We start from the raw sequence: 21,135 nt of genomic DNA, 5'->3' as shown, positions 1-21,135 counted from the left end.
ATAAAGAATAGAAACAAAAATATCAATGTTACACAGAATATTTCAATGAAAATAATGTTTCAAATTATCTAAATTAATACAATTTAATGTGTTAAAGAGACTAACATCAGATCTGTACTTACATTGAATTCTACTTTATATACGGAGAAAATTTTGATCAAACACAAAGAAGTACCTTATGTCAGTTAGTAGATCACAGCATTTGTCCCACAGTCCCTTAATTTTCAAAAGGCACTTCCCTTCTGTGGCTCCCTGGAGAAGGAGAAACCAGCACCAGGAGCAGGAATCTGGAGGGGAGTGAGGGGAATAGAATACAGGGAAGAGCAGCAGGGTCTCAGCAGTGGCAGCGAAAGGAGTGATGTCCCTCCAAAGAAGGTAAGTAGAACGGAATCGCCATTGTGACAATGAAGTGACTGGGGTCCCATCAGGGACAAGCAAGGGGAGCCAGTCCTAGTAATGAGAATGGGAGTGGTGGGAGTAAAAACCCTGCAATGGGAGTGGGGGCCATGGGGTCTTGGCAGTAGCAGCGAGTGGAACAAATTCACAGTATCAGCAGCAGCAGTGTGAAATGGAGACCCGCAGCAACAGGAAGGAAGAGAGTGGCAGCAGCAAAGCAGGGATCCAGTGACGGGAGTAGGGGCAGCATGGTCCTGGAGCTGACAGCAAGTTCCTGGAGGAAGCAAGATCATGGAGTGCCTGGGAGGTAAAAATAAAATGTGTTCATTCCAAATTAGGAAGGCAGAGTATTTTTAAATGGTGCAAATGGTGATGGTTTTTCAGAAGGACCACAGTTCCTTATACATGATTCACCAAAAGTTAACACGCAGGTACAGCAAGCAACTAGAAAATGCCATCAGTACGTTTATTGCAAAAGGTTTTGAGTACAAGAGAAGGGGTGTCTTGCTCTAATTATATAAGGCACTGGTGAGACCACATCTGGAATACTGTTTATAGGTCTGGTCTCCCTACCTAATGAAGGATATACTTGTGACTAGTGCAGAGAAGGTTCACGGGATTATTCCTGGGATGACAGGCTTTTCATATGAGGTGAGGCAAAATAGATTGGGCCTGTGGTCTCTTGAGTTTAGAAAAATGAGAAGTGATTTCACTGAAACATACAGAATTCTTATGGGACTTGACAGGGTTGATCTTTCCCCTCATTGGAGTGTCTGGAATGAAGAGTCACAGTCTGAAAATAAGGGATTGGTTTTACAGGACAGAAATGAAAAGAAATTCCTTCACCTGAAGGATAGTGAACCTTTGGAATTCTCTACCCTAGAGTGCTGTGGGAGCTCAGTTGCTGAACATATTCCAGACAGAGATCGATAGATTTTAAGAGACTCAAGGGATATGGTGTTAGTGGAGGAAAGGAGTGCTGAGGTAAAAGGTCTTACTGAGTGGCAAAGTGGGTATGAGAGGTCAAACGGCCTGTCCCGCCTCTATTTCGTATGTTTCTAATGCAGGAAATGACTGTTCAGATATAAGTTTGTAGCACTCCACAATTCTCCAAAGATAAAATAATCTGGAAGTCAGTTAAGCATGGGACCTTAGACATATTAGGGATAATTTTCCATCCATTCATTTTATTGTAAGAAAACTGTACACATGGTGTATTGTTCTGCTGATTAACTTCATTAATCTGAAATAATTTGACTGCAATAGAAAAATATTTGACAGTTTTAAAAATGTAGATATTTTTGAAAAATGTACATAATTAAAAGTTGCCCTGGCTTCTGCACATACATCTGAAGGATGCAGAATGTTAATAGCTTCAATAAAGACATGGTCAAATATAGGATATACAGCTTGCCAAACTTGGCAAAGTTTCCATGCAGAGCAAAAATTTGCGGACTGTTAAGTCCTGGAAAAATGGGAAGTTCCATCAGCCAACTCAGATTTTTGTTTAACTTAAAGAGCGATTCAGCATTACCGCTGTACTTAAGGAAAGATCAGACTGAAATTTGGACTGCAAATGTAAATAAATCTCAAGTCATGGTCCAGAATTGACACTAAATAGCGGGAAGTAGAATTTTCCTGTCAAGGCACTCCAGCCATAATTCAAACAGGGCACCTGGCAGAACATCTTAGAAATGTAGTGGGTCCTAAATACATTGTGTCCCAATCTCATTCTTGGAATGCCTCTTTCCCTGGCCAATGTGGACCGTACCGCAAGGCTGAATGCAATCTTACTGGGTTCAATGAAGGCGCAAATAGACAAGGAAGTGAAATATATTTAAAAATTTCTTCTCAGTGTTGGCAAGGGGTTTGGAATCTTTTCCTTGACAGTGGGCCAGTGGTTGAATTTGTGTCTGGCAAGTGTTCAAGAAGAAATTCATGTTCACTCACTAATCCTCTGCACACTGGTAGACTTCCTCACCTTCTTTTACCATCTCTTCTCTTTCTCCTTTTGAGTTATAGAATCGTACAGCACAGAAACAGGCCAGTCGGCCCACCACTCCATGCCGACCTTTTGCCTATCTACTCTAATCCCACTTGCCCACATTAGGACTGTTTCCTTCTATGCCTTGCCTATATCTGTCTAAATAAGATAAGATAAAATGCAGTAATTATATCAGATTCCACCACCTCCTCTGGCAGTGTACTCCAGATAATTCCTTTCCCTGCTCCTAATTCTTTTCCCCTTCATTATACTTTCCCCTCTATCAATCATTTCCCTCATCTCCTCAGCACCAAACCTGAAACCTATTGGTGGAACTATTGCTCATGTGAGGATTCCTGCACACAGTCTGGAATAAACCTACATTCGTGGTAGGATTTAGTGCAGTGTTAAGAAGAGATAGCCCTGAGGAAAGCTCTCACCATTAGCAAGATCCTTAAAATGATGATGCTTGACAAATATCACACACTCCGTACACACAGGCCAAATGATTTACTTATACCATTAACAGTATCTTCGACTTTGGTTGAAATGTTGGAGGGACTAATTACAAGAACATAAGAAACAGGATCAGGAGTAGGCCAGTTGGCCCTTTGAGACTGCTGATCTTCCAGCTCAAAACCATTTTCCTGCCCTGTCCCTATATCCCTTGATTCCTCTCACATCCAGAAATGTATTCACCTATATTTTGAATACAATCAATAACTGACCCTCCACAGTCCTCCAGGGCGGAGAAGTCCAAAGATTCATCATCGTCTGAGTGAATACATTTCTCCTCATTTGTCCTAAATGGCCTAAACCTTACTTTGAGAATGTGACCACTACTTCTGAACTCCTTAGCCAAAGAAAACATGCTCCCTGTATCTACCCTGTCAAGCCATCTAAGGAATTTGTATGTTTTTAATAAGGTCACCTCTTATTTTTCTAAACATTAGAGAAAACAGGCAGAGACACAAGAAAATGCAGATGCTAGAATCTGAAGCAAAAACTGGAGGAGGAACTTAACAGGTCAAGCAGTATCTGTGGAGACAAAGAAATGGTTGGGTCAGGACCCTGTATCAGTCCTGCCTCCACAGATGCTACTTGACCCACTGAGTTCCTCCATGAGTTTGTTTTTTGCTTTAAAAAATACAGGCCTATCCTACTCAATCTCTCCTCAAACAACAAACCTACCATCACAGGAAACAATCTGGAAAAGCATCATTGTACTCCCTCTATGGCAAGACTATCTTTACTTAGGTAAAGTCAAAACTGAACACAATACTCCAACTGCGATCAAACCAAGCCCCATGTAATTCTAAAAGGACATCTATACTCGTGTACTCAGATCCTCTTGCTATAAAGTCCAGTGTGGCATTTACCCACCCAACTGCCTGCTATACCTACAAATCATCTTGAAGTGACATGTGCAAGGACCACTATTAAAAAAAAACTGCTTTTCTGTTTTGTGCACTAAAGTAGAAGACTTCCACATACTATTCCATCTGCCAGGTTCCCACCCACTCACTTACCTCGCCTATATCCCCTTGAAGCCTCTTTACATCCTCCTCTCTACTCAATCCCAAGTTTTGTACCATCAGCAAACTTGCAAATCATTGACAGATGTTGCCTCAGCACCAGTCCCACTAGTCACAGCCTGCCAATCTGAGAATGATGCGTTTATTCTCATTCTTTGCTTTCTGCCTGTTAGGTAATTCTCAATCTGTGCACAAACATTAACCCCAATTTCACATTCTCTAACCCTTGTTGACCATTCTCTTGTGTGTGATTTTATTGAACATCTTCTGAAAATCTAAATATACCACATCCACTGTTTTTTCCAGATCTATTCACTCATCACATCTTCAAAGGACTCCAATGGAATCTGATTGCCCTTTCATAAATCCAAGTTGCCTCTGTTCAATCCTATTATTTTTTTCCAGGTGTTCTGTTATCCTGTCCTTCATCAGAGATTCCATGGAAACAGACCCTTTGACCCAACTGGTCCATGCCGACCAAGATTCCCATTTAAGCTAGTCCCATTTGGCCCATCTCCCTCTAAACCTTTCCTATCCACATACCTGTCCAAGTGCCTTTTAAATGTTGTTAACGTACCTTCCTCAACCACTTCCTCTGGCAGCTCATTCAATATATGGTCCACCCTCTGGATGAAAAAGTTGCCCCTCAGTCAATAATCTTTCATCAGAAGTGGAAAAGCTTGAAATGCTGTTCAAAGGCTTTGTTTCTGCCATTTCTTTATTCCCCATTATAAATTCTCCCTTCTCTGTCTGTGAAGAACCAACATTTTCCCTCACTAATTTGTTTTTCTTTCTGCCTACTCAAGAAGCTCTTATAGTCCATTTTTGTTTCTTCCTAATTACCCTAGTTTACCATGTTCTGTTTTCCCCCTTTCTCTATCAATTTCTTAGCTATTTTTGCTGAAATCTAAAACATTCCAAATTTTCAGGCTTACTACTTTTGTTTCTGGCAACTTTATAAGCCTTAGATTTAATGCTACTGTTAATTTCACGTGTAATGCATGGTTTGACCACTTCACCTTTCATATCCTGGTATGTTAAAGGAACATCTATTTGTCATAAATCATGTACTATTTCTTTAAATGCTAGCTATTGCCCATCTACTGTAAGACAGTTACCCCATCTACTACCGCCAAACTGAATCTGCAAAAAGAGGAAAAAGATGTGGGATGATGATTGAAATTGGTACCAGAAGGCTAAAATGTTATCTTCCAGGAATGAGGTCAATAGGCAATCAAAGAATGTTATAAAAAATTTCAAGGTAAGTAAAGATGACTTGCACACCACTAAAGATACTGCTCTTTCATATGAACATGCACACACACATAAGGAAACATGTGCATGCACCCACACACCTGCGCACAGGCAGACATCCACACACAGCTACTTCATTTACCTCCTCATCCTGACCACCATTGTCATTCTATCTCCACCTTGTTTCCCACATAGAACTCTAGAAATATCCCATCATAAAAAAGCTTTTATTCATATCCTTTACTTCCTCAATTTAGGCTAAAACAGCATCAAATAGAAGAGAAGCCACCTGCTTGGGAATGGGGTCCTATTGTGTTCAGATCCTCACCTGCTGGAAGTGATAATCCACCTCAGAGGCACTGCAGGACAGAGGCACAAGCCATCGCATGAGCAGGCACAAAACAAAATCTGTCAGATGTCGTCATTATCAGTGTTTCATTGTGATGGCTGCATCCCCTGCAAATTGATCTACAGTAGATATGCTCATTACATGTGTACTGCTACATCACCATGAAGATGTTTTAGGCATGGCTTTTAAATGCAACTATCTTCTGTTTTGTCTTTGCTTGGGTGGGGAGCCCCACACCAGAACATCAGGACATGCAGCAGAAGGGGCATGCGGTGACAGAAGAACAGAAGAAAAGCAGGTGGGAAAGGAGGAGAGGGTGATGATTATTATGATAGCAATTAAATTGTGTTATTGTGCCTGATACCCTGCAGCACCATTCCTGAGACTGGCACTGTGAGGGATGAGCAAAGTAGGTTAGAGTGACGTGAGGTATAACAGTCATTACACGGCTGGCATGGGGTATAGAGGATATGGTGCACGGGCTCTCCAGAGGCAGGAGAGGAAGGTGGGACAAGGAGTTGTGGGGGACGAGTCCCTTCGTCCATACTACCTCAGAGGACTTAAATGGTATTGGTATTGGTATTGGTTTATTATTGTCACTTGTACCGAGGTACAGTGAAAAGCTTGTCTTACAAACCGATCTTACAGGTCAATTCATTACACAGTGCAGTTACATTAAGTTAGTACAGAGTGCATTGATGTAGTACAGGTAAAAAATAACAGTACAGAATAAAGTGTCACAGCTACAGAGAAAGTGCAGTGCAATAAGGTGCAAGGTCACAACAAGGTAGATCGTGAGGTCATGAGGTCATAGGTCATAGGTCATAGTCCATCTCATTGTATAAGGGAACTGTTCAATAGTCTTATCACTGTGGGGTAGAAGCTGTCCTTAAGTCTGGTGGTACATGCCCTCAGACTCCTGTATCTTCTACCCGATGGAAGAGGAGAGAAGAGAGTATGTCCGGGGTGGGTGGGGTCTTCGATTATGCTGGCTGCTACACCAAGACAAGGAGAGGTAAAGGCAGAGTCCAAGGAGGGGAGGCTGGTGTCCGTAATGCGCTGGGCTGTGTCCACAGCTCTCTGCAGCTTCTTGCAGTCTTGGGCAGAGCAGTTGCCATACCAAGCCGTGATACATCCTGATAGGATGCTTTCTATGGTGCATCAGTAAAAGTTGGTGAGAGTTGGTGATAACTTCATCATAAGGCTGATGCAGATGCAGAATGAGATGGTTAGGTGCTGTTAACTCTACCTGGCTGATTTCAGAAGAAGACAAGGAGCATGGAGAAGTCCAACTTCATGCTCTCACAGGAGGTTTGTTAAGGAGATTTCCAAATTCACACAACAGTAGTGAACATGCCCCTACAAAGACTATTCAATCACCTCTTTGTGAAGCTAATGTCAAGGTCCTTGCTTGACCAAAATACTTTTTCCAACTCTATAGAAGTCTAGTAAGTGCAAAACCCTTCAGCACCAATCCTACCAAGGATCCTTTTATGTTATAATAACCAAGCACTGAACAGGATGAAGATATTTCCTTGCCACGGCAATGGAATATTCAATGCCTTTGGTTGGTGAGTAACATGATAACACCCACACCCCTTCCTGGCTATGGGACCCAACCTCCAATGCAATTAAATTAACCACATGCAGATTTACATACACATCTAGGCTTACTCTAACAATGCTGGGAAAATAATACAAGAGCTGCCCAACACCATCTGCACATGGAGCCAGTCAGGCAATCAGCCACTCATAAGAAGAGTTAACTGCAGAAACAGGATATTGCAGTCAGACAGTCTTATTGGATATACAGAGAAGAGAGACCCACTAGATGAAGGTGAAGCAATAACTTGCTTAGGGTGTCTTAGAAACCAAAAGACCAAAGAAACAGGAGAAGGGAATTTGGGGTGTGGAAGTTTAGACATGTGTCTACTTTTATGTATAATCTGCTGATAACTACACAAAAGTAGGACTGTAGTGTAGTTACCAAAACAAAACAAAATGGAATTATGCTGAAACTCTGCATTGAGTTGGTTGATCCTCTTAAGGAATCTGAACCTCGTACCGTAATACCAGTTTAAATCTGAGTTGATTACAGGTTATGCAGAGCCAATAGATTATGACCTCCTTTCTGAAGTCCAAATACACTTCTTCACAAGGGCTCAGTGACAATCCCATCAAAAAGGTCCAGTAACAGCTGCCGTCAAGGTATAGAAGGCCACGACCTGATCCCTTTCTGTTTCTGTGCTAAAAATCTGGTCTTTGTCTCAAGAAAACGTTTGAAGCTCTTCAGGAACAGTGATACCGGTAATATGTATTTTTCAGTGATCAATGTCTACATGTGCACAGTGCAGTTGCTCCAAGGGAAGTTTATTATGTGCAGCAGTTAGAGGATCCATCTGCTGGGGCAGCGCTGGTCACTGAAAATGTTCGGCAACATAGATGAAAGGATGGAGGAGTCATAGATGCTGCCAGAAAATATGCCACTGATCATCAAAAAATTATCCTCATGAACAATGAGCAGCTGTTCATTTTGGGGAGTGGAAACTATTTTTGTTAATGGGCGGCAAAGTGGCGCAGCTAGTGGAGCTGCTGCCTCACAGTACCAGATACCTGGGTTCAAACCTGACCTAGGGTGCTGTCTGTGTGGAGTTTACATGCTCTCCCTGTGAATCAGAATCAGAATCACACTTATTATCACTGACATATGTCGTGAAATTTGTTGTTTTGCGGCTGCAGTAGAGTGCAAGACATAAAGACATAAAAATTACTATAAGTTACAAAAATAAATAGTGAAAAGAAGAATAATGAGGTAGAGTTCATGGGTTCATGGACTGTTCAGAAATCTGATGGCGGGGGGAAGAGGCTGTTCCTGAAACGTTGAGTGTGGGTCTTCAGACTCCTGTACCACCTCCCCGATGGTAGTAACAGGAAAAGGGCATGTCCTGGGTGGTGAGGGTCCTTAATGATAGATGCCGCCTTCTTGAGGCACTGCCTCTTGAAGATGTCCTCCATGGCAGGGAGGGTTGTGCCCATTATAGAGCTGGCTGAGTCTACAACACTCTGCAGCCTCTTTCGATCCTACACATTGGAGCCTCCATACCAGGTGATGATGCAACCAGTCAGAATGCTCTCCATCATTCATCTGAAGAAATTTGCAGGAGTCTTTGGTGACGTACTGAATCTCCTCAAACTCCTAATGAAGAAGAGTCACTGGCATACCTTCCTCATGATTGCATCAATGTGTTGGGCCCAAGATAGATCCTGTGAGATGTTAATGTCCAAGAACTCGAAGCTGCTCACCCTTTCCACCACTGACCCCTCAATGGAGACTGGTGGGTGTTCTCCCAACTTCCCCTTCCTGAAGTCCACAATCAATTCTTTTGTCTTGCTGATGTTGAGTGCAAGGTTGTTGTTGTGACACCACTCAACCAGCCGATCTATCTCACTCCTGTATGCCTCCTCATTACCATCTGAGATTCTGCCAACAACAGTGGTGTCATCAGCGAATTTACAGATGGTGTTTGAGCCGTGCCTAGCCACACAGTCACGAGTGTAGAGAGAGTAAAGCAGTGGGCTAAGCACACATCCTTGAGGTGCACCTGTGTTGAGTGTCAGCGAGGAGATGTTACTACCCATCCACATATGGGTTTCCTCTGGGTGCTCCAATTTCTTTCCACATCCCAAAGATGTGCAGATTCATAGATTAATAGACCACTGTAAATTGTCTTTCACGTGTAGGTGAGTGGTAGAATCTGAGGAAGTTGATGAGAATGTGGGGAAAATAAAAAGAAAGAAATAGGATTAGTGTAATTGTGTGGTTGATGATCAGTGCAGACTCAGTGGGCTGAAGGGCCTGTTTCCATGCTGTATCTCTCTATGACTGTATAAAGAGATGCCTGTAATTAATTAGGCCCTTATGCCACCTTTCCTGGCAGCACCCTGAGTCTTTCATCCTGAGGAAGTCTGTGAGACATTTTCAGTGGTGACCAATGCCCCAAGGGATGGATCCTCTGATCATCACACACTATAGATGTAAACATTGATAGGGAGCTTGACCCCTTTGGACTGCTGTTCAACATCTTGATTTCCTGCAGTCATGGGGAAGCCAGCAATGCTGGCAAATCACAGTGCCCGAGATGCCAACTTCTCAGTGCACTGAACAAAAGAATAACTCATTTCTTCACGAGTAGAGTGATATCTTTCATGTTGCAGTGAGCACAGATTAAGAAAGATGGCCTGGATTGATACTGCTGTCCAGACATGGCCAGAAAGCTGGAAGTCATCTTGACAGAGAAAGCATATCCAAAGGTCTTCCTGTAGGATCTCATACATGCTCTTACACAACAAAAACAGGCCTTACAGCCCACCATGTCCACACCAACTGTCAAGCACCTATCTATGTTAATTCCATTTTCCCCCTCGCATCCCAACCAACTCCCCTCCTCTCTGGTTTCTCCTGGCAACCAACTACATTAGTAATAATTTACAGCAACCAATTAATCTACCATTCAGCATGGCTTTGGAACTTGGGAGAAAACTGGAGTACCCAGGGCAAACAGACACCAGTAACAAAGCCTGCAAACTCCACACAGATAACAACTAAGGTCAGGATTGAACCTGACTCTCTGAAGCTGTGAGACAGCAGCGCTAACTGCTGCAACATTGTGCTGCCTCTCCCTGGATAAAGGTCAGACACACTAAAATAGATTGCACCTGGAAGTGTCAGGTGCTATTTCACAAATGGTACAATTTCATACAGAAATGATCACTTACGCAAATTACTTTGAAAAATCAGTGCTGTTGATTTTAAACACTGGTAATGCAATCTGTCAAAGACACTCCAGACCAACAGGTTCTCTCAGCTGGAAATATCTTGGCTATAATTTTTTTTACAGCTTCAGCTTTTAATGGATAGCTACATCCCCATTTCTCTTTCTTTTTCCTGAGTTCTTGTTTCCTCTACTTGGCTTCTGTATCCCTTACATCCTTACTCCATTTCTTGCACTCAAGACCTAGATTTTATGACAAACAAAAAAAAGGGAAAGTGTGCTTTAATGTAACTTAGAATACATTAAAAAAGTAGGGATGTATGGTTTTGAAAGATGAATATAACACACTGCAGCAAAAAAATTCCATGTGTCAATCACAATACTTGAATAACTATAGCTCATATTTAAAATAAAAAATGACACTTAACAGGAGGCACGGAGCAGAACAGATGGTGCATCCTACAATATGAAAGAATTGAAGATGCAAACAAACTCAATAGGAATGAAATGCTTTGTAAGCATATAGACTGTAGAGATTAGAGATATGTCCGGCACCATTTCATCCTTGACTTGTGCATTTCGTATGCATTTGCACATACTGATTTTGTGCTCAAGCGGAACAACTGATGAAATGAGAGCACAGCACAGTAGCCTAGATATTCAAAATATTCCATCATTTCTCATGATAGAGCAATCAAGCACCCAAGGAGCACCACGTACATTAGCATCAACCACCACCCCACTTGAAGCAGGTACCAGGACAGAGTAAACACCGATGTAGTAACATCAGTAGAATACTTTCTCGCCTTACATGAGGGAAAATGTATTTAACATGATGGGAATCAAACAAAGATGAATGACTTCCACATATATGGATGGATGACGACATAACAGTTCAAGGAACACAAGTTTAATGCTGACCTCTGGTGCTGCCTGTGTGGAGTTTGTACATTCTACCTGTGACTGTGTGGGTTTCCACTGGGTACTCTGCTATCCTCCCACATCCCAAAGACATGGTGGAGGTTAACGAGCTACTGTAAATTACACCTTAGTGTAGGTAAGTAGTAAAAGAATCAAAGGATGTGCTGCTGCCTAACAACTCCAGCAATCCAGTACTATCTGTGTGGAGTTTGCACGTTCTCTCTGTGACTGCATGGGTTTTCTCTGGGTATTCTGCTTTCCTTTCACATCCCAAAGATGTACTGGTGGGCTTATTGGTTGCTGTGAATTGCTCCAAGTGCAGGTGGGAGACAGTAGAGTCAGGGGGAAGTTGATGCAAATGTGAGTGAGAATGGGTTATAGGGAAATAAGGGTGGGGAATGGCACTGATGGAAATGCTCTGTGAACATAGACGATGGGCCAACTGGCCGTCCAAGTCATAAAAGAGTATGAGAATATGACTGTAATTGATAGGAATGTGAGAGAGAGAATATGTTGCAAGGAGAGTGGGAATGGACTGATGGGATCACTCTTCTGGGAGCCCATTTAGTCTCCTTCTGTGTCAGAATAATTAAGTAAATGTATGAACATAAGAAACTGGATCGGGAGTAGGTCAACCTCCCCTTCAAGCCTGCTCAATCATTCATTTCGGTCACGGCCAACGTTCTACCTCTGTGCCATTTTTCAGCACCATCTCCATATTGTTTGATTCTCCAAGTGTGGCTTCCTCTACATTGGTGAGACCAAACGCAGACTTGGTGACCGTTTCGCAGAACACCTGCGCTCTGTCCGTAACCGCGATCTGCATCTCCCTGTTGCCAGTCACTTCAACTCCCCCTCCCACACTATCATTGATATGTCAGTCCTTGGCCTCCTCCACTGCCAGGAAAATTCCAAGCACAAACAGAAGGAACTGCACCTCATTTTCCGTCTTGGAACTAGCAGTATAATGGCATGAACATTGAATTCTCCGACTTTAAGTAATCCCTACACCCCTTACCCTCCCCCCGACCCACACTGCCCCCCCCCCCCCGACTATGCCTTTTCTTTCCTAGCCTATCTCTTTTTTCTAACCCTTTTTTTCTCTCCTTACCTTTGACCCATCCCCCGGTGGGCCTGCTCTCCCCTCCTCCCCCACACTATCTCTAACCTGCATCTACCTATCACCACCCTGTGCCCACCCCACCTCCCCTCTTTTGTCCACCTATCACTCCTCTGTTTTTCTCTCCTATATATTGGGCTTCCCCTTTTCCTATCTTCAGAAGCGGAGGCTCCTTCTTTGTTATTTGTTATTTTCTTTGTATAGAACAGTGGGAATGATAGTCAGGGCAGAAATCTGCTCCTCCTGTAGCATGGGGGAAATCAGGGAGACCTCCAGTGTCCAGTGACTACACCTGCAGGAAGTGCATCCAGCTGCAGCTCTTTACAGACCGCGTTAGGGAGCTGGTGCTACAGCTGGATGAACTCCTGATCGTTCAGGAAGCTGAAGAGCTCATAGATAGGAGTTATCAGGAGGCAGTTATATCTAGGGTGCAGGATGTAGGTAGTTGGGTGACCATTAGGAGGGAAAAAAGGAATAGGCAGTCAGTACAGGATACCCCGATGAGCATTTCCCTTGATAACAGGTATATCATTTTGGATACTGTTGGGGGGGGAATGAATCACTGGTGGAGAGCCACAGCAGCTGAGTCTCTGGCGTAGAGACTAGCTCTGTGGCTCAGAAAAGAAGGGGGGGGGGGGTAGAAGAAAAGTGCCATAGTGATAGGGGATTCATTGGTTAGAGGAACAGGCAGGAGATTCTGTGGACGAGAACAAGACTCCCGGATAGTATGTTGCTTCCCAGGTGCCAGGGTCAGGGACGTCTCAGATCGAGTGTACAGTATTCTTAAGGGGGAGGGGGAGGAGCCAGAAGTCGTGGTGCGCATTAGCACCGATGACATAGACAAATTAAGGGATGAGGTCCTGAAGAGCAAGTTTTGGGAGTTAAGAAGGAAGTTGGAATTGGCTCGCCCATAGAAGACAGAGGGTGATGGTAGATGGAGCGTATTCTGCCTGGAGGTCGGTGACCAGTGGTGTTCCACAGAGATCTATTCTGGGACCCTTGCTCTTTGTGATTTTTATAAATGACTTCGATGAGGATGTGGAAGGGTGGATAAATAAGTTTGCTGATGATACAAAGGTTGGGGGTGTTGTGGATAGTGTAGACAGTTGCTGTAGATTACAACAGGATATTGATAGAATGCAGAGTTGGGCTGAGAAGTGGCAGATGGAGTTCAGCCCAGATAAGTGTGAAGTGATACACTTCGGGAGATCGAATTTGAAGGCAGAATACAAGGTTAATGGCAGGACTCTTAGCAGTGTGGAGGAACAGAGGGATCTTGGGGTCCACGTCCACAGGTCACTCAAGGTTGCTGTGCAGGTTGATAGGGTTGTTAAGAAGGCGTATGGAGTGTTGGCCTTCATTAGTCGGGGTATTGAGTTCAAGAGCCGCGAGGTGATGTTGCAGCTCTATAGAACTCTGGTTAGACCACAATACTCCAAGAACACAATAGTGTTCAGTTCTGGTCGCCTCATTATAACAAGGATGTGGAAGCTTTAGAGAGGGTGCAGAGGAGATTTACCAGGATGTTGCCTGGATTGGAGAGCATGTATTGGCATTGGTATTGGTATATTATTGTCACTTGTACCGAGGTACAGTGAAAAGCTTGTCTTACAAACCGATCGTACAGGTCAATTCATTACACAGTGCAGTTACATTGAGTCAGTACAGAGTGCATTGATGTAGTACAGGTAAAAACAATAACAGTACAGAGTAAAGTGTCACAGCTACAGAGAAAGTGCAGTGCAATAAGGTGCAAGGTCACAACAAGGTAGATCGTGAGGTCATAGTCCATCTCATTGTATAAGGGAACTGTTCAATAGTCTTATCAAAGTGGGGTAGAAGCTGTCCTTAAGTCTGGTGGTACATGCCTTCAGGCTCCTGTATCTTCTACCCGATGGAAGAGGAGAGAAGAGAGAATGTCCCAGGTGGGTGGGGTCTTTGATTATACTGGCTGCTTCGCCAAGACAGCAAGAGGTAAAGATGTCTTAGGAGGATAGGCTTAGTGAGCTAGGGCTTTTCTCTTTGGAGAGAAGGAGGATGAGAGGCGACTTGATAGAGGAGTACAAGATGATAAGAGGCATAGATCAAGTGGACAGGGCAACAACGGTCTTTTTCCCAGTGCGATAATGGCTAACACGAGGGGACATAATTTTAATGTGATTGGAGGAAGATATAAAGGGGATGTCAGGGGTAAGTTTTTTACACAGAGAGTGGTGGGTGCGTGGAACGCACTGCCGGCAGAGGTTGTGGGGGCAGATATATTGGGAACGTTTAAGAGACTCTTAGACAGACACACGAATGATAGAGAAATGAGGGGGCTATGTGGGAGGGAAGGGTTAGATAGATCTTAGAGCAGGATAAAATGTCGGCACAACATCGTGGGCTGAAGGGCCTGTACTGTGCTGTAATGTTCTGTGTTCTACTAAAAAGCAGGACCTCAAGGGTAGTAATCTCTGGATTGCTACCTGTGCCACCCGCCAAGGAGGGAAAAAATAGGAGGATAAGGCAGATAAATGAGTGGCTGAAGAGTTGGTGCCGGGGTCAGATTTGTGAACCATTGTGATCTCTTCTGGGGTAGATAGGACCTGTACAGAAGGGACAGGTTACACTTGAGCTCAAGAGGGACCAATGTCCTTGTGGCAGGTTTGCTAGAGCTGTTGGGGAGGGTTTAAACTAGATTGGCAGGGGGGGATGGGAACCAGAGTGTTAGATTAGTTGATGGAGCAGTTGGTGTAGAAGTAGATGCAATGTGTACAGAGAATATGAGGAAGGATAGGCAGGGGACAGGGCATAAATGGATTGAAATGTGTCTACTTTAATGCAAGAGGTGTTAGGAATAAGGGTGATGAACTTAGAGCATGGATCAGTACATGGAATTACGACGTTGTGGCGATTACAGAGATTTGGCGGTCACAAGGGCAAGAGTGGTTGCTTGAGATTCCGAGGTGTAGTGTTTCATAAGAGATAGGGAGGGAAGTAGAAGAGGTGGGGGTGGGGTGGCATTGCTAATTAGGAATACTGTCACAGCTGTAGGAAGGGAGGTCATCACAGAGGGATTGTCTATTGAGTCAGTGTGGGTGGAAGTCAGAAACAGAAAGGGAGCAATCACTCTATTGGAAGTATTCTATAGGCCCCCAAATAGCCACCGGGACACCAAGCAGATAAGTAGGTGGATTTTGGAAAGGTGCAAAAATAACAGGGTTGTTGTCATGGGTGACTTCAATTTTCCTAATATTGATTGGCACCTCCTTAGTGCAAAAGGTTTAGATGGGGCAGAATTTGTTAGGTGTGTACAGGAAGGATTCCTGGCACAGTATGTAGACAGGCGAACTAGAGGAGAGGTCATGCTGCATCTGGTACTAGGCAGTGAACCTGGTCAGGTAACAGACCGCTCAGAGGGCGAGCATTTCGGGGATAGTGACCACAACTCCCTGACCTTTAGCATAGCCATGGACAAGGATAGGAGTAGACATTATGGGAAAGTATTTAATTGGGGGAGAGCAAATTACGATGTTATTAGCGAGGAACTTGGAAGTGTAAATTGGGCAGATGTTCTCTGGTAAATGCACTGCAGAAATGTGAAGGTTGTTTAGTAACCACTTGCATGGGGTTCTAGATAGGTTTGTCCCACTGAGACAAGGAAAGGATGGTAAGGTGATGGAACCATGGTTAACAAGAGAGGTGGAAAGTTCAGTCAAGAGGAAGAAGGAAGCTTATTTAAGGTTTACGAAGCAAAAATCAGTCAGGGCTCTTGAGAGTTATAAGGTAGCTAGAAAGGAGCTTAAGAAGGGACTTAGGAGAGTTAGAAGGAGGCAGGAAAAGGTCTTGACAAGTAGGGGTAAGGAAAACCATAAGGCGTTCTACATATTATGGAACCATAAGGATAACGGGGGTGAGGAAGGATCGCTCAGGGAGAAGGGGGAAAAAATGTGTCTGGAGGCAAAGGAGGTAGGGGAGACGAAGGGGAGGTTAGCATAGAACAGGCAAATGTGTTGGAGCGTGTTGAGGTTAAGAAAGAAGCAGGGCTGGAGCTACTAAAAAGCATTAGGATAGATAAGTCCCCTGGGTTGGATGGAATATACCTCAGGGTACTACGGGAAGCAAGGGAAGCGATTGCTTGAGCACTAACGATGATCTTTGAGTTCTCCCTGGCCACAGGAATGGTACCAGAGGATTGGAGGATGGTAAATATCATTCAATTGTTCAAGAAAGGTAAATGGGATAATCCTGGGAATTATAGACCAGTGAGTCTTACATCAGTGGTAGGCAAGCTATTGGAGAGGATACTTAGTGACAAGAGTTATGAGCATTTAGAGCCACATAGTCTTATAAGGGATAATCAACATGGCTTTGTGAAGGGCAGGTCATGCCTCATGAGCCTGATGGAATTTTTTGAGGAAGTGACAGGACAGATTGATGAAGGTAGAGTGGTGGATGTGGTATACATGGATTTTAGCAAGGTGTTTGACAAGGTTCCCAATAGTAGGCTTATCCAGAAAGTCATGAGGTATGGGATCCATGGAAAATTGGCTGTATGGATTTGGAATTGGCTTGCCCACAGAAGGCAGAGGGTGGTTGTAGAAGGGGATTATTCAACCTGGAGGTCAGTGACCAGTGGTGTTCCACAGGAATCTATTCTGGGACCCCTGCTCTTTGTTATTTTTATAAATGACTTGGATGAAGAAGTAGAAGGGTGGGTTGGTAAGTTTGCCGATGACCAAGGTTGGTGGTGTAGTAGATAGCACAGAAGGTTGTCGTAGGTTGCAATGGGATATTGACAGGATGCAGAGCTGGGCAGGGAAGTGGCAGATGGAGTTCAATCCAGAGAAGTGTGAAGTGATACACTTTGGAAGATCTAACTTGAAGGCACAGTACACGGTTAATGACAGGATTCTTAGCAGTGTAGAGGAACAGAGATATCTTGGGGTCCAAGTACATACTGTAGATCCCTGAATGTTGCCGCACAAGTTGATAGGGTGGTTAAAAAGGCGTATGGTGTGCTGGCCTTCATTAGCCAGAGGATTGAGTTCAAGACCAGAAAGGTAATGTTGCAGCTCTATAAGATCCTGGTTAGACCACATCTGGAATATTATGTTCAGTTCTGGTCGCTACATTATAGGAAGGATGTGGAAGCTTTGGAGAGGGTGTAGAGGAGATTTACAAGAATTCTGCCTGGATTGGAGAACATGTCTTTCTTATGAGAACAGGCTGAGCGAGTTAGGGCTTTTCTCCTAACAGACAAAGAATGACAGGAGACTTGATAGACATATATAAGATTATGAGAGGCATAGACAGAGTAGACAGCCAGCATCTTTTCCCCAGGGCGGTAATGGCCAACACTAGAGGTCACCTGTTTAAGGTGCGTGGAGGAAAGTTCAGGGGGGATGTCAGAGGTAGGTTTTTTACACAGAGAGTGGTGGATGCCTGGAATACACTGCCAGCGGGGGGAGGGGGTCGTAGGGGCTGATACGATTGAGTCATTTAAGAGACTCTTAGATAGGCACATGGATGAAAGAAAAATAGAGGGTTATGGGAGGTTGAGAGGGGGATAGATAAAATGTGGATAAGGTTTATATAGGTTGACACGACATTGTGGGCCGAAGGGCCTGTACTGTGCTGTACTGTACTATGTTCTATGTTCTATAACCTCCTGTGCAGGAATATCAAATGCCTTCCAGAAGTCCAAATACACCACAGCCATTGACAGGTCAGTTGTTCCCTATTTTCTCTTTCCCTTCTTCCTTAAATATATCACCTCTCATGACTTCAGGACATATCATGGCACTTAACAGCCAATAAAATGCTGTTAAAATGATGCCAACTAGATCAAGCAGGCGCCTACAAACAGGAATATCACCTGTTTTTACTGAAGCTTAATGAATAAAATTGACTAGGGCACGCAAGAAGGTGGGTTTTGTTAAAAGAGCGAATAGTGCAAGATGCAGATGAAATAAATACAAAGCAGACAAACAATGACTGAGAAGCCTGACATATCAGGAAAAGCTAACAGTTCAGAAAAATTAAATTGTAAATGAACAGAATCATCAGATAGCTACACAAAAGTGGTATGAGAATGGAGGGTGATGTAGGTCGGTGTATGGGCATGCCATATTGGCACTGGAAAAGTGGCGACACTTGCAGGCTGTCCCCAGCACATTCCCAGTAATGCAAAAAGATGCATTTCACTGTGTGTTTCGATGTACATGTGACTAATAAAGATATCTTATCTGGTCCATATTGAACATCACTTGGAAGAAGCACCGAGGATAGCGACAGAACAGAGCAAACTCTGTGTTATGCACCTCAGTGTCCATCATCAAGAGTGCCCATAATCTTTTGTAAAAGATTACGAATTGTTCCACTGACACTATTATACGGATGCTTGATGTGCTCATATCAAATGCTCCTCCCTGCCACTTTAATGAAGGCATTACCGATGCAAACAAACAGACTTAACGTGACAGAGACTGGAAAACAAACCATTTGTCAACAGTCACTTTTAAAATATAGATGAGAAAATTGTGTCAAAACTGACCCAATTTTGCCAATCCACTTGCTGAAACCTTTCAAAAATCGGGTAGAGATTAAATAAAAACACTTTAAAATGTCAGCAGTTTTTTTAGAGAAAGCTTGACACACATTTTGGACAACTACACTGAACTTTAATCCCCAACCATTTCTCAATACGTTTACAGTTCCTTTGGGGACACAAAATAATATTATGAATGGTGCTGCAGCCAAACTTGTAATACATTCTGTCAAATAAAATTAGAGACATCATCTGCTTAAATAGATGCTACACACTGCATAAGAGCAAATGGTTATATCATTGATGAATTCACATTTGGAAATTTTGAACTCCGAAAAATATCCAACATGGAAGCAAAGGAGCCATGATAAACTATCCCAATTGTAGCTGAATTTTAAATTATACTTATACATCATATTGAGTTTTGTGAACTTTAATATAAATTTCAAAGTTAATTTAGACTTACAGGCTATTTTGCTAATGATTTATTTTCAGAGCATAATATGGTACTTGATAATGCAGTGTGGAATGAAACTTCTTTTAATTTTCCCACCAACTGTTAGAACAAAATTCAATATTGCTTGATTAGAGGTGTGCCTTAATTAAAATCTGAAATAAAATACCTATGACATCACTGACATTTCCACTAGATATCCCTGGATATTTTTGATTAAAATTCAGTTTATGCCAAACATTGGCTACATTAACCAAATTCATTTTACAGGAGGCTGGCACACAGACAGCAATCCCAGTGACACAGGTCTCGTTTACTTTATACATTATACCGCCCAAATTCTTCACTTTCACTGAATTTTGCACTTCATGTTTCAATATTCAGTACGATTAGCTGGTATTCATCTAAAACAAGAATGTACTAATTGCTGGAGTACTGTCACAAGAAGGATAGCAGCAGTACAACAGACAGAACAGCATCTCAAAGAGATGGTTCACCATTACCTTCTCAAGGGCAATTGGGAATAAGGTATTTCACTTACTCACATCACCCTCCATTCTCATACCACTTTTATGTAGCTCCCTGATGATTCTGCTCAATTACAATTTAGGTTTCCCAGTGATGCCCAGATTATTTAAATGATTAATAAAAAACAAAAAATTGATACCATCATTCCAAGAACTGGTAATTCCAACCAATATTACATTGTCATGGACAGATGCATGTACAAAAGGTAGAATGGTGAGGATGTATTCAAGTAAACTCTTCCCTCATTTTGCTTCTCTCACAACACTGTACATCCTGGCTGGTATCTATGGCCTTCAAGAATTGGCCAGCTCCATCAGTGTTGGAGCTTCCAAGCCACTCTTGATGATGGACACTGAGGTGCATAACACAGAATTCACTCTGTTCTGTTGCTATCTTCAGTGCTTCTTCCAAGTGATGTTCAATATGGATCAGATAAGATCTCTTTATTAGTCACATGTACATTGAAACACATAGTGAAATGCGTCTTTTTGCATTACTGGGAATGTGCTGGGGGCAGCCTGCAAGTGTCGCCACTCTTCCAGCGCCAATATAGCATGCCCATAGCACCTAACCTGTACATCTTTAGAATGTGGGAGGAAACCCGAGTACCCAGAGGAAACCCACGCAGACACGGGGAGAACATACAAATTCCATACAGACAGTGGCCGGAATTGAACCCAGGTCACTGGCGCTGTCATTGCGTTACGCTAACCGCTACACTACCGTCCCTGCCTACACTACCATGCCTGCCATACTGATTCATCAGCTGTGAAGGAGTTTTAGAAGGTTATCAGCTGGAGGATTCCTTGCCCATTTCACTTAATGCTATTAGACCTCAAGGGCTCCAGTCAGTATAGTGCCACCTCTGGTGAGCCTATCTCTCAAGTGAGCAGGACACATCAAGTGGTGGCAATGAAAGAATCGGACTGAAAGGTAAAATTGTATATGACTATGTAAGATTGTTATTTGAAAAGACTGTGGTACAGCTGACCCAAGTTTGGGACAACTTTTTTGTGATTCTGTAAAAAAAAAGTCTGTACAAGATAGAAAGGGGGTTGTACAAAACCGAATCTGCCTTTGTCAAAATTCATGACATGTTAATTTCTACATAAGCTGAAAGTATTGGCATTCCACCAGCACTATTTTCACACCCTCTCATGTTCCACATATGGAAAGATCCTCCATGAAAATGAATAAATCCAGGAATTAGGGCTAGCATTTTCTTGGCACGAATAACATATCCTGGATTAAAAGGATTTAGGCTTGTATCTACACTGGAGAATATTAGTGTTT

At 43.0% G+C, this 21,135-nt stretch overlaps 1 protein-coding gene across 4 annotated transcripts in view; it reads right to left on the bottom strand.

Annotated features, from left to right (window-relative positions):
• The window catches only part of mettl25 (methyltransferase like 25), a 72,774-nt gene that overhangs the window by 43,434 nt on the left and 8,205 nt on the right, over positions 1–21,135 (bottom strand). The window lies entirely within an intron of this gene.

Source organism: Pristis pectinata, chromosome 15 (assembly GCF_009764475.1).
Source record: "Pristis pectinata isolate sPriPec2 chromosome 15, sPriPec2.1.pri, whole genome shotgun sequence".
NCBI lineage: Eukaryota > Metazoa > Chordata > Chondrichthyes > Rhinopristiformes > Pristidae > Pristis > Pristis pectinata.
Note: the sequence above shows the minus strand (reverse complement) of the source record. Positions and strands in the feature narration are given on the sequence as shown.